Here is a 24,563-nt window from a genome sequence, read left to right as displayed (position 1 = left end):
GGTGTCCTTATTATTTTTGTTACTTTCATAAGTGGTATTTTTAAATTTTATTTTTTTATTTAAAAAAATTTCTAACTCTTGTTGGTGTTGAACAGAAATGCAGTTGATTTTGGATATCGATTTTATATCCAGTCACCTTGCCAATCTCTATTTCTTATAATTTACCTGTACATTTCAGGGATTTTCTGCATAGACAGGGAATGGTGATGGCTTCGTTTCTTCCTTATCCCTTTAATATTTTTCCATCCTGTTTTACTGCCTGGGCCAGGGCCGTCAGGACCGTATTGAATGGAAGTGTGATGGGGCGTTTTTGTCCTATTCCTGATTTTCAGGAAATGCTGCTCAGTTTTCCCGTTTGGTGTTGGTACAAACACGGAGGCCGCTTAGTTCGGAGTCTCCCTATGGCTCCTCCTGGGAACAAAGGAGCAAACAGATGGAAGGAAATAAGAGGAGAAGAGATTCAAGACTTACCTTCATGGGTCATCAGGGAGACGCAAAAATAAAAGCACAGTGAGATGCCGGCCTACCGCACCGGGGGAGTCAGAACGTAGAGAGAGTGCCTGGGCCAGGTGTGGGCACAGACGTGAGTCAACGGAGCGCAGGTGTGGGTGTAGACTGGTGGGCCGTGTCTGCACAGGGGCCTTTCACCTCTTGGCGCACCTGGCACGTGGTCCCCGGGACGTCTGGGCGCCCCCAGTATGGACAAGGTGTCCCCAGCAGCACTGCTTACTAACGGCCCCGGGGACACCGCTGGGGGAGAGGCCGGGGTTAGGGCTAAGCATACGGCATGGGGGCCGGTAAGAACGCCTTTTCAAATTTCTTGTATTGAAGTGACGATGTACTGGGAGGAGACTCAAGGCTTCATTCACATAAGGGGTGGGAGGGTGCAGCGGGGAGGGGCCACAGTGTGTTACATATCTCCTTGGACTATGTTACCTGTTTACAATAATGAAATTATAAAAAAAAAAAAGAGAGAGAGAGAGAATGCTTATTTTTCTTTAGATGCCCCCTTTCTGTTAAGAAAGTTGTCTTGTTTATACAAATATTTGATTGAAAATGTTTTATCAAAGACTTTTTCTGCATGTATTAAGCTGATTGTATAAGATTTCCTCCTTTGATAGGTTGATTTGGTGAAGTACATGAGTAGATTTTCTTGCTTTTCTGGAAATGTCCCATCTCGGCCATGATATATTATTTTGTATTGCATTACCACGTTTGGTTTGTTAATGTTTTATTTAGGATTTGTTGCACCTTTGTTTAGAAGTGCGCATGGCTTGTAATTGTCCTTTATTATACTGTCCCCGTCTGGTCTGGGTTTGGTGCTGATACTGGTCTCACCATATGAGCAGCCAGTATTGCCTCCTTTTCTGTGGCATAAAAGAGCTCATGTGAGACTGAGGTTATGCGTTTCTTACATAATTTCTTGGTCTGGGCCTGGCTTTCGTGCAGACAGATTTTTACATCCTGGTCGATTACTTTAATAGTACAGATCTGTTCAGCTTTTCCAGCCTTTTAAAAATAAGATTTGGTATTATTTTCTAGGGAGTGATCTGCATTAGTTATCTGTTGCTATATAACAAATGACCCCAACACTTACTGGCTGTCAACAGCACTTACCATCTCACCGTTTCTGTGGTCCAGGAATCCAGGCTCAGCTTAGATGGGTCCTCAGGCCCGGGGTCCCTCACAGGCAGTGAGCAAGGTGTCGCCTGGGGCTGCAGTCTTATCTGAAGGCGCCGCGGGGTAAGGATCCCTCTTCAAGTTCATTCATGTTTCTGTCAGGATTCAGGTCCTTGCCAGTTGTTCTGAGGGCTCCCCAACCTGGCAACTTGTCCGTCAGAGTGAGAGTGAGAGGGGGAGAGGGAGGGAGAGAGAGCACCAGCTAGACGCAGTCTCAGTGTTGTAAACCACATCTCGGACGCCACCTTCCACTACTTTTCTTGTCCACTTTTTGTTGGAAGCCAGTCACTAGGTCCAGCCCACCCTCAAGGGTGTGGGTTACACAAGGGTGTGAACCATGGGGGTCATCTTAGACCTGTGTACCCCAGTATCCATGTCAGTTATGTTGTCAGTTTCTTGGTACAAAAGTCATAATATTTTCTTAATTTTTAAATCTCTACTGTATCTGACATTAAGCTCCCCCTTTCATTCCTAAAATGTTTTTGCTTTTCTTTTTTCTTGATTCATCTTAGCAGAGGCTTCTCTGTTTCATTGCCATTCGCAAAGAGCCGACTTTCAGTTTTATAGATCTTGTCCAACACATCTTTGGTTCCCATGTCATTAATTTATCCTTTCGTTGTAATCGTATCTTTCTACACTCCCTGGGTTTTGCTTTTTTTTTCTTTCCTGGTGTTCCCTTTACAGATTATTGAGTTGAAAGCTTAACTTCTTTTTTATTTTTTCTAAGCATAGTTTCTTAATTTTCAGACTTTATTTCTATCGTAAGCATTTAAGGCTATAACCTTCCTTCCTGGTTCTGCTGTCCTATGTCCTGTATATTTTGGCGTGCAGTACTGTCGTTGCTCAGTATTTGAGTTTTTGAGCATTTAAAAATCCTTTATTATTCTTCTGTGACCCATGAGTGATACAGAGGTACTTTTATTTTCTAAATGCACTGGGATTTTAGGTTATATATTTACTATTGACTTCACCTCAGAAGCCTTGTGGGCAGAGGACATGGTCTGTGTGGCACTGACTGGCATTCTCTGAGACGTGGATTACACCCTGTCACCTCCTCCTGGCTCAGGGACCCGCTGTCAGTTCCGCTGTCCTTCCTACATCAGTAATGTTTCCTCTCTGCTGTGTTTGTGGTCCCTTTTACATCCAGTATTCTTCAATTTCATGGTGGCATCTCTGGAGTGGATTTCTTCTTATTTTCCTGCTTTGGAGTCAGTGTGCTTCCTGAGGATAAAGTTTTGTGTCTCTCAGTAATTCTGGAAAAATTTCAGCCATTCTTTTGTTGAATTTTGCTTCTACCTTATGCTTGCCTTTCTCACACCATCTTCCAGGCCTCTTCAACTCTTGTTCATGTCTGTCTTTTAGTCTTTTTATTTTTTTTTTGCCACATTCTGGGTGATTTCCTCAGCTTTCCTTTCCAGTTTTCCAGCTCCATCTTCATCTCTGTCTAATCTGCTGCTTAACCTGCTCATTAAACTGTTCATTTCGGTGATTATAGTTTTTATTCTCAAACGTTCTCTGTGATTCTTTCCAAACCCGCCTCTTCTCTTGCTTGGTGTTATTTTCTTTGCACATATTTCAATTTCCTTTTTTATCTCTAAGCATATTATTCTATATGCTGCAAAGAATAATGCCAAAGTAATAATAGCACCCCAAGTAATACCAAAGTCTAAACGTCTTGGGGGTTGAATTCCACCGTTTGTCATGCTGCCTCTCACTCCCTGAAGCTAGTTTCTTGTGTGCCTTGTCACTTGGACTGTGATCTTGTATCCAGGAGGACTTTGTCTGCAGATTCCCTGGAGCACATCTCCCTGGACAGGTTCTGCCTTCAGGAGTGCTGCCTGCTTCTGCCAGGAGCCCAGGAGTGGGACTGATCTGGAACCATTATAGGTTAATTTTCTGGACTCATAAAAGGGAACTTCTGAAGACATCATTGACAAAGAAGGAAAATGATCCCAAAACAAAACTCTGAGCTTGAAGAGATTGCTAAGGTGAATCGATACAAATCCTGATGAATAAACAATAATGAAAGTTAAGGAATGCCGTAGGTTCGAGTATACCTAAGTGACTAAGCTAACTTGGGGTAAATTTTATCCTGGCGTACAACTGCCTGGTGGAAGACAATTGTGGTGTCCAGGGAGCTTAAAGCCGGGGGCGCCTCCCTCTCAGTGCACATCTTTATCAAGCACTTTAACCAGTTTGGGACACAACTGCAAAACCTGTCTCAGATTTTGTCTTCAATGAACTTAACTTCTCTGTCATCCATACAACTGAGGTGATGTCTGCTTTTTTAGAACTGGAGACTAAGCCACCATCCAAACAGTTTTCTTCAAATGACGTTTTTGGTAGCTGGAAAACTACCATACATGTGCAGTGTGCAGTATATGCCAGTAAAAGTGAAAGGGCATGATTTTTTAAGATGGTTAATACATTTTAGCATGTCCGATTTCAAAACTGGAAAATAAATGTCAGGACTTCCCTGGTGGTCCAGTGGGTAAAACTCTGCGCTCCCAGTGCAGGGGGCCGGGGTTCGATCCCTGGTTGGGGAACTGATCCCCGCATAGAGGCCGCAACCAAGGAGTCTGCACGCAGCAACTAAAGATCCCGCGTGCCGCAATGAAGATCCCGTGTGCCACAACTAAGACCCGGTGCAGCCAAAATAAATAAAATAAATAAATATTTTAAAAAAGGAAACTAAACGTGAAGGGAAAGAGCATTAAGCAAATGGAATGGTGTTATTTGGGGGGCTCTGCCTGAGGTCGTGTCTGCCAGGGGCCTCCCGTCCCTCCTTGTTGTTTTAATTGCCTGTGTGGCCGTGACCCCAGCTCGCTGTCCTCTCAGCTCCGAGCCCTAAACCCCAGGCCCACAGGTTCCCCCGCAGGCTGTGTGTCCTCAGCCCAGGCGCCCGATCTCAGCAGGCCTCCCCTGTCCACCCGCGGCTGTGAACCACCCCTACCTTCTCCCCGTCTCCTGCGGTGAGGTCACCGCGCTGGTGTCCAAGCCAGGCCCCTGCCCCGCCGGGACCCCTTCCTCCGTGTCTCCCCCGCAAACCCCCACTGTCCCTCGTGGAACCTCACTGATTCCCCCCGAGACAGGCCACACATGGGCTTCTCCGGTGCCCCCAAAGGCCCCCAGCCTCCAGTTCTGCTCCCACCAGATTCCTTCCCTAGGGCGCATCGAGGTTCTGTTTCAGTAGCCCCAGTACTGTCCCTGTCACTCCCTGGCTCCAGCCCCTGTGGTGACGCCCCACCGATGCCTCCTCCCCTTCCTGGTCCTCGACGTCCCCCAGCCTGGTCCCGGCTTCTCCCCCGAGGCGCGCTGCACCTTGGGCCTCTCACTTCCCCAGGAGGCCTTCCCCATCCCGAGTGTGAGTCGGAATGCACACGCACGCACACACGTGCACACACGTATGCTCACATACACCCACACGTGGACCACGTCGTACAGGCTGTCTTTGCGGCCCACTTTCCTTGGTTCACGTCACACTGCTGACCTTTGCCATCTGCCCCTGTCCCTGAGTAAAGACCGCGAGGGCCGTGCTTGACTCCGTTGTGTGGACAGCGACGCCTGCAGCCAGCCGTGCTGGCGGCACCGCTTGCTGTTTCTGTCTCCCTGTCGGGAGTCCGGCGGGCACCCTGCACGGCTCTTCCCTGGTCGGCTTCCTGAGGGCAAGTCCTCCCGGCGATCACTGAGCCAGGGTCCTCACGGCCAGAAACTTCCGAGCCCTGTGGCCGACTTACCCCCAAAGAGACCACGCCTGTTTCCACTCACACCAGTAATACTGGAAAGAATAACACCATTCTAGGTGCCTAATAGTTTTCTCATTTCCACTTTGTTTTGCAGTTTTGAAATCCAGCCTGCTAGGGCTTTGTCCCTGCGTTTCACCGTGCACTGCGGCAGTAGGCAGTAGCATAACCGACGCTGTCCCCTGTGTGTTAAGGCCCGCAGTGCAGATACGTGGCAGGTGGCTGGCCTTTCCCCGTGGGAGCTGCGGGATGCGCCGCGGGCTCGAGTGGCTCCCGGGAGGTGACTTCATGCCTCTCGGTGGTGGCCCTCTGCTCATCGCTCCCCCGGGGGCTGGTGAGGGTTAGAAAGCAGGTACTTTGCAGGTGAAGGTACTGTGCAGAGCGGTGTCACACACGAGGCGCCGCACGCGTGTCGGAGCAGCGATGCCGCGCGTGGCGGTGAGTGGCGCGTCCCGGCAGGGCTGCCCGGGGACAACAGCACGTGGACAAGCGACCCGAGGCCGTGAGCGCCGCAGGGAGGGCAGAGATGGACATGGCTGGCCTCTGCACAGGCTCGTTCCCAAAACGGCCACCGTGTCCTTAGGCAGCTGACAAGGGTCCCGGCTGCCTCTCGTCTGGTGCCCCTCAGGTGCAGAGCAAGAGAATGGTGGGTTTTGTCCGTCCGCGTTGCTCTCCGTTTTTGCAGAAGCCTGTGGCGGAGGCCTTAGGCTGCGTCCTGCTGTGTCCGGCGCGTTTCTGGAACACGGGAGAGGCTGCTGTCCTCCAGCCCGCGCCCAGACCGAGCGCTTGTCTAACATCACAGAAGTGCTGGCTTTCTGTGCCAACTTGACGTGTCCCTCGGTGCTGAATCACTTCATGGCTCAGCACACCCGAGAGGAGCTTCTCTTCCCTCTAAAGCATCCTGAGGGCAGCAGGGATGCTGGCCGCCGGGCCTCAGGGGCCACCTGCCCTCTGTGTGGCGGGAGCGGGCAGGGCACCTCGTCCGTCTGTCCCTGTGTGGCTCTGAGGTTGCTCCTCGGGGGTGCGAGGCTGTGTTTGTGAATCACTGGGAGAAAATCAAGCCGGGACTTGGCATGGAGTCCTGATTGTTTAATGCTGCGAGTTCAGTTTCAGGCCTTTGGTGGAGTGGGCCTAAAGGAGCCTGTCCCGCTTTGTCCTCAGGGACTCTGATGGGCTCAGAGTGGAAAAGCTCCCTTTCTCAGCAGTCTTCTTGCCATTTGTGTGTGTGTGTGTATGTGTGTGTGTGTGTCACATACACACCTGTGGCCCTTTGAAAATAAATGTCAAAATGTGCAATCACATGGATGGTAGCACAGCTGTATTTAAAGCAATGACTTTTGCCAGCTACTCTTCTTATTCACACTCACATACATCCACCAAAACCCGAAATAAGCACATACGTAGAGGGAGGAACCCGACCCCAGTGCGCTGACGTGCAGGGAGCAGGCGGTGGTGGCCTGGACGTTTCAGGTGAGCTTTATCGGGCATCGTGTCTAACTTGACACGTGTGACAAGTAGCAGTGTGTTAGCCGTGCTCAACGAGAGAGATTTGTTCCAGGCTCGGGCTGTGATTACAGGGTTGACCCTTCCAAACTGGGTGATGGGGGGACGGGGAGAGAGACACAGAGACAGGACAGAGACAAAGAGAGACAGGGAAGGGGAGAGGGAGAGAGAACATGAATAAGAGAGAGGCTTCTTGTAAATAAGACTTTTTTAGGAAGAAAAGAGAATTGAAGAGGAAGTGAATTGCTAGGTGTTCGTGCTTTGTCAGGTACAGTGTATTTATTTCCAGAGAGGGATCGGTTTCTTCTTCTTCCAAATTTTATAGAAGGAAAAGAAAATTGGAAATATTTATTAATTTTGTCATAATTGTTATTTGTAACTTGTTGATTATATTGTACTTCCAGGAATGGGTTAGCTTCTTTTTTTCAAATTAAGAAATGCTTTAGTATCTGAAACACATAGAATACTGAAGCCCCTATACCTACCGTCCAGTGGAGGAATTAACCATTGTGGATACATGGGAGGCCAAAGAGCTGGTGGAACTAAAAATTTCTAAAATTCTTAACATGTAAGCAGAAAAGGGAACGAGAGGGAAATAACAGCAAGTGTGTTGTGTCTGAACCTGTGAGGCCACGAGCCACAGAGCCACACCTGAGACGTGGCTGGTCTGGATTGAGATGTGCTGTTAGGGAGGAATGCACACTAGGTTCACAGACTTAGTATGAAAAAAAAGTAAAATATCTCACTGATTCTTTTAGATTGAATAGACGTCAAAATGATAATATTTTGGATATACTGGGTTAAATAAACTGTATTATTAAATTATTTTTGCCTATTTCTCTTTTTTATTGAAGTCTAGTTGATTTACAATATTGTGTTAGTTTCAGGTGTACAGCAAAGTGATTCCGTTTTTTATGTATATGTATACACACACATACACACGCACACACACATATACTTTTTCTCAGATTCTTTTCCATTATAGGTAATTACAAGATATTGAGTATAGTCCTCTGTGCTATACAGTAGGTCCTTGTTGGTTATCTATTTTATATATAGTAGTGTGTATCTGTTAATCCCAAACTCCTAATTTATCTCTCCTCCTCTTTCCCCTTGGTAACCGTAAGTTTGTTTTCTATGTCTGTGGGTCTATTTCTGTTTTGTATATGAGTTCATTTGTATCACATTTTAGAGTCCACATATAAGTGGTATCATATGATATTTGCCTTTCTCTGTCTGACTTACTTCACTTAGTATGATAATCTCTAGGTCCATCCATGTTGCTGCAAATGGCATTATTTCATTCTTTTTTATGGCTGAGTAATATTCCATTGTGTGTGTGTGTGTGTGTGTGTATGCATGTATATTTCAATATATACATATATATATCAATAATATATATATATTCTTAAACCAGTCGTCTGTTGATGGACACTTGGGTTTTTCCATGTCTTGTTTGCCTGTTTCTTTTTACTTTTTAATGCGGCCCCTAGGAGATTTAAAATTGCATTTTGGCCCCTGTCGTGTTTCCCCTGGACATGCTAGTTGTGGTTCTGAGTGGCCTCATGAGGGTGGAGCTGTATGACCTGGGCGGGTCCTTCATCTTTGGGCCCCGCGCCCCAGGAGTCACGGGAGGTTTCTCTAGTGTGTAAGTCTCTACCCTGCGGGACCCTGTGCCTCTGGCCAAATGCACTTAATACACGTGAAATGCTCAGAACAGGGTCTGGCAAATACTAACCACCAGGTGTGTCTCATATTATTATTAATAGACTCTTTGGTAAGATCTTCTTTACTGTATAGAAATGGATTTCATAGATCGTCCACACCCAGAATTTCAAAAGGATGGGTGTTCCAGTCCGGAAATGCCTGGGCGGGTCGGAACCCCGGCCCTGGCGGCTGTGGCGTGGTAGGGGGACAGGCAGAGGACGCCCCCGGGCATGTCTCCCGGGGAGGTGGCTGCTTTCCTGGACTGGTCAGCGTGTGCAACAACCCGGTCGTGGTGTTTGCTCCAAGTGGGGTCGGGCCGTGAACTCTGAGAGCAGGAGTCCAGGGGGACCCGCCCCCCAAAACCAGCAACAGGCACCGACCCCGGTAATGCAATCCCTGCGCAGCGAGCGGGAAGGTCCGGGGGCCCCGCCGGCCCGAGAGCCCCTCGGCGCGGCCCAGCCCCACCCTTGTCTGTCCTCGGGGCCCTGGGGCTGGAGCCCGGCCTCGCTCTGTCCTTGCTGCGCGGCCCGCGAGGGCCCCGCGGAGGCTGGACAGCTGGAGGAGCAGCGCCCGCCTCTGTCGTGAGAGTTTGTGCGGGGCGCTCGGAGGAGAAGCCGGGGCGCGCGGGGCTCCTCCTCGTCCGCTCCTGGCGGGGATTCTGGGCGGGGCTGGGGCACAGGGCCCCCAGGGTCTCCGGGAGGGACGCGCCCAGAGCGCGGTGGCCGTGGCTCCGGGCTCCTGAGGCCACTGTAGCCCCGCTGGGAAGGCCAAGGCCATCAGCCCCGGGGCAGCTTCTCCTGCCGCTCAGCCGCCGGCCCTGGAGGCTCTGCCGTGGTCCTGCTCACAGCCCCTGGGGGGCACGGGGCCCTGGGGACCTTCCCTTCCTCTCTGCCGTGGGCGTGGTGTCTGTCTCCTGAGACACCCTTGACCCAGCTGGGCGCCGCTGTCACCAGGCGTGTGCTACCCTGTCCCTGACAGCCCAGAAGAGTCCCTGGGCTGGGGGGACTGGGGGGGACTGGGGGGGGCTGGGGGCCCCTCCCCCTTCCCTCTTCTCCAACCCCACTCTTCCCCTCCCCCCTCCCCCGTCTGTGTCATGAAACATTTGATTGTGAGCCGGCGATGGGGGTAGTACCTTTCTCAGCATATAAGCTTTCATGACCAACTCATCGATGGAAACATGTGGAACGTGAACCTCGTCTTTGTGTACCTCCTACTCGTGCTTCCATATGTTCGGCGGCTTCTCAGTGGAGCGCGATGGTCTCCTCGTCTGAACGACCGGCAGCCCGTCCCGCCCCTCGCTGGCCTGCGTGGGCCGTGCGGGCTGGACGGGGCGGGCCTGGCCGGGGCTGCGCTCTGGGGCAGCTGAGGGTTGACCTGGAGCGCGGGCCTGGCCTGGGTCGGCGTCGGCGGCTCGTTGTACATGTTGACTCTCTGTCTCTGCCCTCGCTTCTCCCCCGTTACCTTTAATAATCAGCTAACAGTGAGGCTCTGTGTTTCCTTCAGAAGCATAACCTTCACCCCCAGAGACCTTGTTGGAATGGAAGCACTCGTCTTACCGAAGAACAGGGGTTTGCTCCAGCCAGGGGGCGGGCGGGGCAGTGGAACTGGGGTCTGGACAGTGTCCCCTGGCCCCGCAGGTGGCGTGGGGCTCGGGCCCGAGGGGGAGCCCCGGGTGTCCCGACACCCTGTTCATGCACAGCTTGCTCTGTCTCCACTGCGGTGAGATTAGATCTCCAAGCTCACACTTGGTTCCTGAGTAACCAACTTTCAGTTAAACGTCTTCTCCACTCGTGATGGCTGGTTTCTTACACAAGGCGATTTGAGGGAGACGTTGTCATGCTGTCCTTTGGGTCTGAGGGCCCAGGCTCCAGCCGGGCAGGCCCAGGGGTGCCGGGCGTCTGCGAGGGTGGTGGTCCCCAGGTGAGGGGCGCAGGCAAGGGCCTAGGTTTCCAGGGTCCTGACGGCGGCTTGTGACTTCTGCTTCAGGTTTTTAAAGTTAGCCTGTTCTTTGGGTTTTCTGTATCTTTTTGGTCAATTGCTCTTCCTAGGAATTTGTCCTGTTAGCTCTGTTTTCAAGTTTATTGCTCCAAAGCTGCTCATAATTCCCTCTTAAAAATTGCCGTAGCGTTTGCTTATACCTCCTCCTCCTCGCTCCTGACGTCGTCCATGCCATCTCTCTCTTTATCTTTTTTTTTTTTATAAGATCTATAGCTACTTTATTTATTTATTTATTTATTTATTTTTGGCTGTGTTGGGTCTTCGGTTCGTGCGAGGGCTTTCTCTAGTTACGGCAAGTGGGGGCCACTCTCCATCGCGGTGCGGGAACCGCTCTTCATCGCGGTGCGCGGGCCTTTCACTATCGCGGCCCCTCCCGTTGCAGGGCACAGGCTCCAGACGCGCAGGCTCAGTAGTTGTGGCTCACGGGCCCAGCTGCTCCGTGGCATGTGGGATCTTCCCAGACCAGGGCTCGAACCCGTGTCCCCTGCATTAGCAGGCAGATTCTCAACCACTGTGCCACCAGGGAAGCCCCCTCTCTCTTTATCTTGATTCTCTTGCCAAAACTCTGCCACTTGTACTGATCCGTTCAAAGAACCACCTTTGTGGTTTTCTGTATGCTTTATATTTCATTAATTTCTGCTTTCTAAGTTATTTCCTTCCTTCCTTTTGATTCACTTTCTGTTTTTCTAACTTATGTTTTAGGTCATTTGTTTTCAGCCTTCTGAAATTTTCTACCACACACTTAAGTATAACCTTTGATCCCTTTAAGAACTTTTAGCTGCAGCCTATAAGTCGTGATATGACACATTTTTGTTACTCTTCCATTCAATAGATTTTCTAGTATCTAATTGATTTATTTTTTGATTGTCAATAACTGTTTTGAATTTCTAAGCATATGAGAATTTTTCCAAATATCTTTTTGTTGCCTTTTTTTTTTTTTTTTTTTTTTTGCATCAGTACATTTTGGTCTAAGAATATACTCTGATACTGATGCCTGTCTTCTGAAATTTGTCAAGACTTGTTTTATGGCCCAGCATATGGTCAAATTTTGGAAATGCTCTGTGCATCTTTGAACAGACTGTATTCTGCGGTTGGTGAGATTAGTTTTGGTAGGTTCGTTATCATGCTGTTTAAACTGTCTATGTTAGGCCTCGGCAAACTGTAGCACATGGGCCAAATCTGGCTCGCCACTTGCTTCTAGAAATAAATTCTTATGAGATCACATCCACACCCATTGGTTTATGTATTGTCTATGGCTGTTTTGCACTGTGACTTGGTTGAATAGTTTCAATAGAGACCGTTTGGCCCAAAAAATCTAAAATATTTACTATTTGGCCCTTTCCAGAAAATGTTCACCAACTCTTGTATCCTCGTTGATTTCTTGTATCTATCTATTTTATCAAATACAGAGAGAGGTTCGTTAGACTCTCTAGTTATCACTGTGTATTTGCCTATTAATTCTTGCATTTCTATCAATATATAAATTGAATTTTTAAAAATTAATTAATTAATTAATTAATTTTCGGCTGTGTTGGGTCTTTGTTGCGGCGCGCGGGCTTCTCACTGCAGTGGCTTCTCTTTGTTGTGGAGCACGGGCTCCAGGCACACGGGCTTCAGTAGTCATGGCTCGCGGGCTCTAGAGTGCAGGCTCAGTAGTGGTGGCGCACGGGCTTAGTTGCTCCGCGGCATGTGGAATCCCAGACCAGGGATCAAACCTGTGTCCCCTGCATTGGCAGGCGGATTCTTAACCACTGCACCACCAAGGAAGTCCATCATTTCTATTAATTTTTGCTTTATATGTTTGGGGCTGTGTTATATTAATGACACAGTTTTAAAATTGTGGTATCTTCTTTATGAATGAAGTATCTGTCCATCTCTTCTAGTGTTTTTTGCCTGTAAGTCTGCTTTGTCTGAAATTCATGTAGCTGAACCTTTGGGTAGTACTTGTCTTGTAGACTCTTTCTATTCTTTTATTTTTAACCCTTTTGTATTTTTATGTCTTAGATGTACCTCATAAACAGCATATAATTAAAGTGTTTTTTTTAACTGAAGTTTGATCATCTCTTTAAAAAATTCTGACAATTAAAATTTTTTTAAGCTGGAGTCTTTATTTGGTTTACTTTAAATGTAATTACAGATACATTTGAGTTTAAATCTACCATCTTATATTTTACTGACTGTTTTATCTGTGCTGTTTCTTTTTTCTTCCCTTCTCCTTTCTTGCTTTTTTTTGAATTGATGACTGATCCTTTCTTTTTTCTTTGTTTCTTTTTTTTTTTTTTTGACCACTACCACTAGGAAGTTATAGACTCTTTCTGTTCCTTTGATGGTTTTCCCAGAAATTACAACATTCTTACTTATCGAACGTCAAATTAACTAGTACTTTACTTTTCAGGGGTGATCCAAGGACTGAGATCACCCCTAACTTTCCCTTCCAACTCATGTGTTATTGTGTATTTAATGTTTTTAACCTCACAAACCTTTGTTGCTGTATCCTTAGTATTACTTCTGTTTTTGATTTGTAGATATATCTGCCACTTTCTTTGCTCTTTATTTTTTTCTCATCTTTGACTTTCCGTCTGAGATCACTTCTTCCTGCTTGAAGTGTACATGCATTAGAAATTCCTTTAGTTAGATTCTGCTGGTGGCAAGCCTTCCCCACTTTTGTTTAGTTTTCCCTGCTCCTTCAGAGATGCATTTGCTGGTTGTAGACTCTGGGTTGCCAGTCAGGTCCTTTTATCACACTGATGACAGCCTGTGCTGGCCATTGACATCCTTCATATGCGAACAAATCATTGTCAGGCTGTCTCTCCTTTGCAGGTAATCCGCCTTTTTTCTCTGGCTTCTGAGAACAAAATTAAAAGCCTTTGTGCTTCAAGAAAGTGAAAAGACAACCCACAGGATGGGAGAAAATATTTGCAAATCACACATCTGACAAGGGGCTGGTACTGGAATGTAGAAAGAGTTCTGACAAGGCTGAGCGGTTGGTGCCTGCGTGCCAGGCCGTACGGAACGTCTCAGGAAGGGGCAGCAATGGGGAAGGCCCTGCCGCCTGCCGCTGGTTCTGAGCTGCACCCTCCTGCCTCGTGCTGTCGCCCCCCCCCCCGGACCCCCCTCCATCCACCCGCGTGCAGGAGAGTCGCTGGTCGTCTCTCCAGACGTTGCAGGCATCTCCATTCTGTGCAGCTGCAGCCTCTGCCTCTGACATGCTGATCAGCACTTCTCAGCTAAGGTGCAGTGGTCACGTCCGCTAGCGCTGCCCACTATGGATGAGTGAGAAATGGAATGAAAATGCAAGATCCCAACATCCACATCTAGCCGTGATGGGATGAAAGGGACCAGACCACACATTCCACCTTAAACAAAGGAAAACAAACAAAAGTGTGTGAGGCTACCGACTTCAAACATGCACAGCAGGAGAACCGGACGGTGACCCCACGAGAGGGTGTGAGTGGGGCACCCCTCTCCCAGCTTATCACCTGCAGCGGCCAGCTGAGCACAGGGAGGGCAGGTGGAGACAGAGGCTGGCGTTCAGGGACTCCGTGAAGGCTGGAATTTGTGGGGATACTGGAGGGGATAGGATTGCATGACTCAGGAGCTCTAGAGAGCTGAGAACGGTACCTCCCGACTCGTTCTTAGACTGTGGTGATCTGCGCACGTGTGTGGGATGCCACCAAGGTCGGGGGAGCCTGGAAAGGAGTAGATAGAACTGTTCCCTCAGTTCACACGGGCTGTGAATGAAGTTGTGTTCTCACCAGCCAGGCGGAAAGACCTCACAGCTCAGAGGGTGTCGGGTAGGGACCTCAGAGGCCATCGCCTCCCCCCCAGATGCAAGCCTGCTCAGGATCCACAGAAACAAAGCTTGAGAAGGTCAAACAACTCTGAGAAAGTTAATGATACTCCCAAACAAAGCCTGGCAATATTTGAGGGACCACGACAAGCTCACCCCCCGACACGCCATGTTCACAGGGTCCAGGAACCAAGCAAAAATTACTTGTCATGCAAACAGGTGGGAAAACATAACCCAGAAGTCAAGAAAAATCAACTGGAAACAGATCCAGGTGGATCCACAACTATCCAGATGGTAGAATTAGCATAGAAGGATGCTAAAAATGTCTGTTATAAATATGCCCCATGTGTCCAATGACACAGAGAAAATATGCACAGAATGAGGAGAAAATAGAAGATATAAAAAAGACCCAAATCTTCTAGAGAGGAAAATGCACTGGGTGGGGTTCATAGTGGGTCAGACACTCAGACCCAGTATTTATCTTCAGTATTCTTGAAGACATATCACTAGAAACTTTCTAAAATGAAACACAGGAAAAGGACAGGGAAAAAAAGCAGCAGTATCAGTGGAACAGTATAAAGAGGGATAACAAACATGAAATTGAATTCCGGAAAAGAGGTGTGTGTGACGGAAAATATTTGAAAAAAATAATGGCTAAAATTTTGCAAATTTGATGAAAACTGATTTTCAAGAAGATCAGTAAATCCCAGGCAGAAGAAACATGAAGAGAACTACACCCATGTACATCAGAATCAAATTTCTGGAAATCTTAAAGGCAGAAGATCTTAAAAGAAGCCAGAGGCAAAAACCTACACTGTACAGAGGAAACAGAGATGAAGTCACAGTGGACTTCTTGTCAGAAGTGGTGCAATTCAGAAGAGGATGGAAGGGCATCTTCAAGATACAGAAAGAAAAATGCTTCAGCCTACAATCCCGTAGCTAACAGAGTCTCTTTCCAAAGTGAAAGCCAAATAAAGACTTTTTTAGACATTTAAAAGCTGAAAATAATTTATCACCAGCTGACTTGAACTCCAGAAACTATAGAGGAAGTCCTCTGGGGACAAGGAAAGTGACACCAGACAGGAATTTGGATCTGAAGGAATAAAGAGTAGCAGAAATGCAGGAAAATGTAAAAGAGTTTTGTCCTCTCATTTTAAAAAGTCCTTTAAAAGATAATTTACTGTTTAAAGTAAAAGTACTAACCATGTTTTATAGAGTTTATAAATAGAAGTAAGAGGTATGGCAGTAATATAGCCGAAGATCTAGAAGTGGGGAAATGGAAACTAGTAAAGTTCTTAAAATACATGTGAAGTATTATAATATTATTGGAAAGTAGACAGTGATATACTAAAGATATACATTGTAAATTCTAGGGCAACCGTTAAAAAAACAACAAAGAGGTATAGCTAATAAACTAATAATGGAAATAAAATGGAATCTTAAATCCCTAATCCAGAAGAAGACAGAAAAAAGGAGAAAATGAAACAAACAAATCCAGATAGGACAGATAGAACGATAATAGATTTAATCCCAACCATATCAATAATCACATCAAATATGGACGGCCTGAAAACTCCAAATAAAAGGCATTTTGTCAGAGTGTCAGAGCAGATAGAAAAGATTAGGTAAAAGTGCTTTCCACATTAAATATGAAGACAGAGATAGGTTAAAAGTAAAGGGTTAGAAAGATAGATACCATGCCAACATGAATCACAAGATAGCCCAAGTGGATATATTAATATCAGACAAGTTATATTTCAGGACAAGAAATATTGCCAGGGAAGAGAAAGTCTCCTCATAGTGATAAAAGGGGTCAGTTCATCAAGAGAACATAATATATTGAATATATGTGCACTTAACAAGAGCTTCAAAATACATACTGCAAAAACTGATAGAACTGAAAGGAGAATTAGACAAATCCACAATTACAGTTGGAGATTTCAACACGTCTCTTTCAATAACTGACAGAACAAATAGACAGAAAATCAGTAAAGATAGAGAAGACTTGAACAACACCATCAATCAGTTTGACTTGACTGGTGTTGATAGAACACCCATCCAACAACAGCAGGACACATATTCTTTGCAAGTACACATGGAGCTTTCACCAAGGTAGACCAACTTCTGGCCCATGAAAAAAATCTCAGTAATTGAAAAAGGACTGAAACCATAGGAAGTATTTTCTGTGATCAACAGAGAATTAAACTAGAAGTCAGTGATTGAAAGATATCTGGAAAAATCCTCAAATATTTGAAAACTCAATAAAGACACTTTTAAATAGCCCATGGTCAAAGAAAAAGTCACAAGGGAAGTTTGATAACATTATGAACTGAGTGAAAGTTAAAACATAAGGTATCAGAATTTGTGGAATGCAGGTAAAATAGTGCTTAGGCATCTATAGCATTAAATGATCGTATTAGAACATAAAACAGTTCTCAAATCAATGATTTAAGCTTCAACCTTAAAAAAAAGTAAACAAAGGAAAGAAATAACAAAGAGCAAAAATCAATGAGATAGAAAACAAACGGTAGAAAAATATCAATGAAACCGAAAGTTGGTTCTTTGAAAGAATCATTAAAATTGGTAAACTCCTAATTAGACTGATCAGAAAAAAAGAGAGAAGAAAAACTACCAAAATCAGAACTGAGAGGGGAAGAGTCACTAGAGATCCTAAGGGAATATTCTGCAATGCTCCATGCCAGGAGATGTGACAACACAGATGAAAGGGACACATTCCTGGAGCAAAAGAAATCACTAAAACGTATTCAAGTCAAAATAGATAACCCAAATAACCCTGAATCTATCAAAAAATTCAATTTGTATATAAAAACCTTCTAACAAAGAAAACTCTTGGCCCAGATGACATCGTTGATGAATTCTATCAAACATTTAAGGAATAGTACCAATTCTACACAAAGTCCTCCAGTAATTAGAGGAGGAGGGAACACTTCTTAGCTCATTTTATGAGGCCAGCATCACCCTGGTACCAAAACCACACAGGCTATGGACCAATATCCATCGTGAACAAAATCCTGCCTGAATTAGAAAATTTTAGCAAATCAAACCCAGCAATATGTAAAAAGTCTACTGCACCATAACCAAGTGGGATTTATCCCAGGAATGCAAAGTTGGTTTAACATTCAAAATCAGTCATTATAATTCACTTTATTAACAGACAAAAAAGAAGACCATATGACTATCTCAGTGGTGCAAAAAAAACAAAAAAATTTAATACTCATTTGTGGTAAAAAAAAAAATCTCTCAGCAAACTAGAAGTAGATGGCCTCAGTCTAATAAAGGGCATCTATGAAAAACCTACAGCTAACATCCTACATAATGGTGAAAGACTGAAGCTTTCCTTCTATATTGGGAGCAAGGCAAGGACATCTGCTCTTATTCACCACTCTCATTCAACATTATACTAGAAGAATAAGGCAAGAAAAAGAAAGAAAAGACATACAGAAGGGGAAAAAAGAAGTAAAAATATCTTTATTCACAGATGGCATGATGGCCTATGTGGAAAATCCTAAGAAATCCACAAAGTTACTAGAACCAGTAGGTGAGTTCAGTGAATTTACAGGACACAAGGTCATTATAACAAAATTAATTTTATTTCTACATACTAGCACCGAATAGTTAAAAGCTGTAACAAAACACCATTTACAGTAGCATCAAAAATATGAAATTCTTAGGGATAAATATAACAAAATAGTGCCAAGAGAAATTAAAGCAGACCTAAATAAATGGGGAGCTATACTATGTTAATGGACCACAAGACCCAATGTTACTAAAATGTCAATTCTACCAAAACTGTTATATAGATTCAGTGCAGTCACAATCAAATCCTGGCAAGGCTTTTTGTAGAAATTTACAAGCTTATTCTAAAATTTACATTGGAAATCTAAGGACCTAGGAGAGCTCCAATAAATTTGAAGAGGCAAAGAAAAGAGTGCCTGGCTTTAAGACTTCCTCTACTTCTGTGGTAATCTAGACATTGTGGAACAGCAAAAAGGTATACATGCAGATCATTGGAACGGAGTAGATTCCAGAAACTAACCCACACATTTATAATAAATTGATTTCCAACAAAAGTTTCAACGTAATTCAATGGGAAAGTGATAGTATTTTCCACAGCTGGTGCCAGGACTATTGGACAGCTATATGCAAAAACGGTGAACCTTCGCCCGACTTCATCCCATATTAAAAAATTAACTCAAGATGGTCTGGTCGCCCAGACCTAAATACGAAAGCTAAAGCTATTAGGTTTATAGAAGAAAAAAATGTTGTATTTGCATACAATGTAATATTATTCAGCCTTAAAAGCAAAATTATGACACATGCTACGACCTGAATGAACCTTGAGGACATTATGTTCAGTGAAATAAGCCAGATACAAAAGGACAAATACTGTGTGATTCCATCTATATGAGGTCCTTAGGGTCATCAAGTTCATAAGGACAGACAGCAGGACGGTGGGGGCCAGGGCCTGGGGAGGGGATGGGAGGGAGTGTTTCATGGGCACAGAGTTTCAGTTTGGGAAGATGGAAAGTTCTGTGGATGGACAGTGGTGATGGCCGCACAACAGTGTGAATGGACTTAACCCCACTGAACTGTACACTGGAAAATGGTTTAAATGGTGATTTTTATGTGTATTTTACCACAACTCAAAACAAACAAACAAAAACAAGGACTAAAATTAGCCGGTAGGCCTGGGTTTGGCTTTATCAGTGGCAGGCTGGGCTGGCCTGGCGGGAGCCCCTCCTGCAGGGTTAGTGGGTTTGGGAGGGAGGAGAGTGCAGGCGAGGTCGGCACGGTTGCCGTCCTGGGAACGGGAGCCTCAGCGCCCAGAGGGGCCGGGAGGCCTGGAGGCTGTTCTCCTTGTCCATCCATCAGGAGGTGGCCTACCTTCAGCTGTTCCTGCGAGCCTGCAGGGGAGGTTGGAATTGCTTCGCGGTCCGTCCTGGGGTGTGGTCCCTGCGTCTCTCCTGTTTGTTCATTTATGGGCCATCTGTTGGGCCTCCTTATCAGGCGGGGGGAAGTAACAGCACTTGGAAAGGCCTGATAGGCTGTGTCCCTGGTGTTTGCTTAAGTTAGTGGACCGTTCAGGTCATTGGGACCTGAATCAAGTTCATTCATAACTGTCTGCTTGCCTGATGTGCAGTCTTTTTGATTTTAAAGTAACTGCACGTAGTTTATTCACTGAGTGTTTTTCCAGTCCTGCCTAAGTACATTTGTGTTTGTCTTTAACTCTCAGGCCTTCAAGTTGGAAACCTCTGAGGACGATTGCGGACCCCGCTGACCCTGCTGACCCTGGGCCGCGGTGAGTCAGGAGAGGGAGGCACCTGATGCTTGAGCCGCGTGCGTGTGTGCGTGAGTGTGTGTGTCTGTGCATGCGTGTGTGTGCGCACATGTGTGTTTATTCCTGTTCCCTGGAGCAGCCCTGGAGTGGGTTCTGCCCCAGTGGTCTGGACCTGGCTCTGTCGGCAGACACAGAAGTCTATCGCCTTGAGAGACAGGCTCGCTGATCCAGCTTCAGTGACATTGAAGGGACCGAGCAGGGCACAGCCAGGCCTTAACACATTGTTGGATTTTCTTAAAGGGGTATACACTTTAAAGTTTTCTTACAGCCAAAGGATATTTATTATAATCTGAATACAGATGAAAAAGTCCAGGTAACGCGGTTCCCCTTCTGTTTGTTCCTGGAGGGATGAGTGAAGGGGCCAAGCTAAAACTGCTGCTGGGTGGAGGGCATCTCGGGAAGTGAAGAATGGGCGTCCCCCCAGCAGAGCTGGACCCCGCTTTTGTTAGCAGACCTGCAAGTCCGTGGGTCTTTTGGAGATGGACGTAGCTGTCCAGCTGAGTCGTCCAGGGCTGGAGTGTGACCCGGAGGTCGGGGAGCATGTGTGCCGTCAGGATGTTCTGCTCCTGTAGGTAGATCCTCTGGGAAGCCCAGTGGTAATCGGCAGCTGTGGCCGAGAACACTGGTCAGGTGGCCTTGGTTCCTCCGGGGCTGAGGACAGAACCTGGCCGCAGAGTGACCGCCAGTGACCCGGCCCTCTCCTGTGCTCCCGTGTCCTGGCTTCGGGCCGTCCAGGACCTGCCTTTCAGGCTCCACGCTGACCTCACCTTCTGCGTGCAGACGTGTTCTCGGGGATCTGCTGAGTTAGGTGACTGAGTGACAGGTTCCTTTTGTATTAATCCAGCCTTGACCAGAAGGCCTTCTCCCCCTGCCATTTCTTCTTTGGACCCAGGAGACATCTGTCGTGCTTTCTGCAGAGAGCGAGTGCAGCCATTATGTTTGGAAGTTTACAAGTTTCACTGCGGGATCCCAGCTCCCGGTGGGCAGGCAGTTTCCCCTCATGTGTAATAGTTACACTGTGTGCTGATAGTGACTAGCCTAGCCGGTTAAGAACAAGCGCTGGGGATGTGAATAGCATGAATGCAAGCCGGTGTCAGTCGCATACTTTTTATATTTATAGTCATGACTTATTGAAAATAATGTTGCTTAAATATATGAGTGGAGCACTGCAGTTAAAATTACTTTGTTTAGTGTCGCTTTATAATTAAGTATTTTATTATGAGTGCTCACTGGATAACTGGAAATATAAATATGAGGTACATGGCAGCTCTCAGCTACTGCGTTCTCTGAGCACCTCACCTCCAACATTCTGAATCAACAAAAGTTTATTTGCTTTTTTTGCTCATTATTGATTGAGTACACAGCTTGTGGTTTTAGCTGTTAAATTGTTGCAAGCTTCTGTTCTGTGCAAAAGAAAATCAAACTACATTGTATCCTAAAGTTGAGCTCTCCATGTATTCCCTTCCTTTTGATTATCATCTGGCAATGGGTGAACTATACTTGGGGCTAAAAGGATTCTCTCCCTCCTAATTGCCACTGCCCAAGATGTGGCCTGCGATGGCCGCGGGGGCTGTGGGTGGCACCAAGAGCCTTTTGATGTGTGAAGCATGTTGCATCGTACGTGGCAGGCATGTGTCCTCAACACTGGTTTGTTTCTGGAGGAGAGTGACCGGGGGCCCTGGTCATCAACCAGACCTCTCCCAGAAAGATGGGATTGGGGGAGGTTGGAGATGGAAATCAGTTTGCTCTCCCTCTTTTCTGGGGACGGGACCTCAAAGTTCTGTAGCAATTGAGGGCTGGGAAAAGGGACAGGGAGAAGAGTGGTAAGTTGGAGATGTGCTTTTCAGCTCCGGGACAGTCAGATTTATAACCAAGCATCCAGCAAGATTAACTCAACATTTACAAAAAGAAATGACTTTTCAGTTATGCATTTACGACTTACCATTTTTTAGAGGCAGGAAAGATACAACCACCCCCCCCCCCCGACCCAAGCTAGTAATCATCAGTATTGAAATTTAAGGCAAATCATTCGTTTGTGACTTGAACTGGCACCTCTCAAAAGATGTCCAAATGTTTAATAAACATCTGAAAAGATGTGCAACTTAATTAGTCATCAGAGAAATGGAAGTTACAAACCACAATGTGGCTTGATGAGTGGAAGGATGAGGTGAGTGGAGCAGGGTGGGGGGCAGCAGGGCTCATCCATCACTCTTTTTTTTTTTACATTTATTTTATTTTTTAAAATTTATTTATTTTTATTTTTATTTATTTTACTTTTGGCTGCGTTGGGTCTTCATTGCTGCACGCGGGCTTTCTCTGGTAGCGGCGAGCGGGGGCTATTCTTCGTTGCGGTGCGCGGGCTTCTCATTGCGGTGGCTTCTCTTGTTGGGAGCACAGGCTCTAGGCGCATGGGCTTCAGTAGTTGTGGCGCGCAGGCTCAGTAGTTGTGGCTCGTGGGCTCTAGAGCGCAGGCTCAGTAGTTGTGGTGCACGGGCTTAGTTGTGGGATCTTCCTGGACCAGGGCTCGAACCTGTGTCTCCGGCACTGGCAGGTGGATTCTTAACCACTGCGCCACCAGGGAAGTCCCTCATCCATCACACTTATCATTGCTATTATGCATGTCGGCTCTGAGCTGAGCACTTAAAAATCCCTCACTGTTCAGTTCTCTTCCCATCGTGTGGAGCGAATGTTACTTGTGTTTTTCTGATGAGGACGCAGGCTCAGGATGAGTCCTTTGCCTGTGCTCATGAGTGGCCCCCTGGGGCTCAGAGCCCTGCCGTGCCCTGAGGGCAGGTGTATGTGGTCCTGTCCCCGCCGGCCCCTGGCACCCTGGTGGACACTTGTGCTGGTCGTCAGGTCCTGCGCCAGCCCTGCAGGATGTGCGGTTGCTGCCCGGGAGGGAGAGGCTGGGGGAGAAGCTGGGAGAGTGCTAGGACCTTGGCTGCGCGGACCCTTGGGCTCTGGGACCTGAGAACGCCCACCTCCAACGTGGCCCCAAGGCAGCATGTTTAGTGGCTGGCTCTGTGGCCCCCCTCACTGATGAATGGTAGAACAAACAAAACATCTCTCCTACGTAGCTTATTGCAATTTTAGCTCCCACGAGTTTTCCATTAACTTTTCTTACAAGTTTTAAGATGACTGGAAGGTTTTCCTTAGTCTTTCTTAGGTACTGATGCTGAAACAGTGCCTTTCCCTCCCCCGCTGTGGCCCACGTGGACTGCAGACTCAGAACTCAGTCCAGGGGTGGGGGGAGAGGGGCAGGGGGAGGGGCTGCGAGGACGGGCGAGGTGGGAGGCCCCTGTGTGCAGCCCCCTGCATGGCCGTGTTTGAGGACGGGTTCTCTTTGCTCTAAAGGTGACACGAGGGGCTGAGCAAAGGGCTCAGACTTTGACGGGCCAAGTTGTGTCTGGAGGAGCCTGGTATCCTGCAGGGTAAGCTTTTTCCCTTAAAAAGCAGTCTTAACAGTGTTCAGCGTAATTGTTTAGACTTCGAAACCACTGGAGAGACAGAAGGTTGGCGCTTTATAAGCCAGGAGGTGATTTTTTGTTAATATTTAAATTTTAATTAAAGAAGTGATACGTGCTTATAAAAATTAAATGCAGAACCAAATCTAATAAGTAATCAAAATTCCATTCTTTACTCCATCCCAAATCCCACCCTTTTTCCTGGAGGGAACCGCTATAAATGGTTTGTGGTTTATCCTTTCAGAGCTTGTCAAAATACACGTAAGAACACACGGGCACAGAGTTTCTAAAAATGTGTTTATGTGTCATGATATCTATCTGTGCAACTTAATCTTAACTTGCTTGGGGGTCTTTTACTACACATAGATCTACCTCGTTTAAAAAGACTTAGCTTCCTCTTTTATGCATGTTCTAAAGAGCATGGCTATATATACACATACGTACTCACGGGCGCACACGCTTTATAAGAAGTCTGGGTGACAGTTTCAGAGCACAGTTACCCGGTTATCTGTTTCTCAGAGCCAGAGTGTGCTTTCAAGACTTGAGATGTGTTTGTGTGTCTCAGAAAGTGTCATAACTGGCACACTCATTCTTGTATTGAGGGGCTGGGGGGGTTGGGTGAGTGCAGGGGGGACAGTCCTCCGGGAGGGTGACGATGGGCCTCGAGGCTCTGCAGTGTCTGAGCGGCCCTGCCCGGCCCAGATGCCTGACCTGCTGGAAGGTGGACTTTGCCCCCTGCCCGTGTGGAGTCTCTGGCTGGTGCCGTTTGTAAGTTGGTGGGGTGGGCATGGGTAGGCTCTATATGGACAGTGGCCTGGGCCGGATTCCCTTTCCACCGAGGAGTGTCTGTTTTCTGGAACATTCCAGGCTGCGTTCCTGTCGTTGGGACACATGTAAAGGGTTGTGTGCACACATGGTTACATGCACTTTATCGCCTGGTCACCAGTGTTCGGTAGCAAAGCCGGGTCCTTCACGTATCTAAAGTGCAAGCACAGCAGAAGCAGAAACGGGCCGGGGCCTCCGTCTGGCTCTGCTTGGCCACAAGGCCACCGTGTCCCACAGACGCCGTCTGCTGGCGGCTCCTTATCTCTCGGTGAACAGAACTGAAAGTGGAAGAATCCTCTCGAGCCAGGACGCTTGCCGCCAGCTGGCCGGCTCTGCTCCACGGGGCCGGAACAGGACGAGCGGGGATGGGCGTCCGGGGAAGCGCCTTCTGGAACCGGGAGTTCCTGCAGCCGTCTCGCGCAGGCCTTGCCTGACGTTGTTTCACACTGGCTTGTGTGTGAATTGAAATTAGGAAGCGTGTCCATGGAAACATA

The 24,563-nt window shown here is 47.0% G+C and overlaps 1 protein-coding gene across 5 annotated transcripts in view; it reads left to right on the top strand.

Moving 5' to 3' along the window:
- The window catches only part of AGPAT3 (1-acylglycerol-3-phosphate O-acyltransferase 3), a 98,287-nt gene that overhangs the window by 7,179 nt on the left and 66,545 nt on the right, over window positions 1–24,563 (top strand). For 4 of the 5 annotated variants that reach the window (XM_082393514.1, XM_082393510.1, XM_082393511.1 and 1 more), the window contains one exon: window positions 19,676–19,741. The exons of the other annotated variant lie outside the window; for it this stretch is intronic. The gene's annotated coding sequence lies outside the window, so the exon portion shown is untranslated. The remainder of the gene's footprint in view (window positions 1–19,675; window positions 19,742–24,563) is intronic. 5 annotated transcript variants of the gene reach the window in all.

This window comes from Balaenoptera borealis, assembly GCF_965194805.1.
Source record: "Balaenoptera borealis genome assembly, chromosome: 5".
In the NCBI taxonomy this organism is placed as follows: domain Eukaryota; kingdom Metazoa; phylum Chordata; class Mammalia; order Artiodactyla; family Balaenopteridae; genus Balaenoptera; species Balaenoptera borealis.
This window is presented reverse-complemented; position numbering and strand designations above follow the sequence as displayed.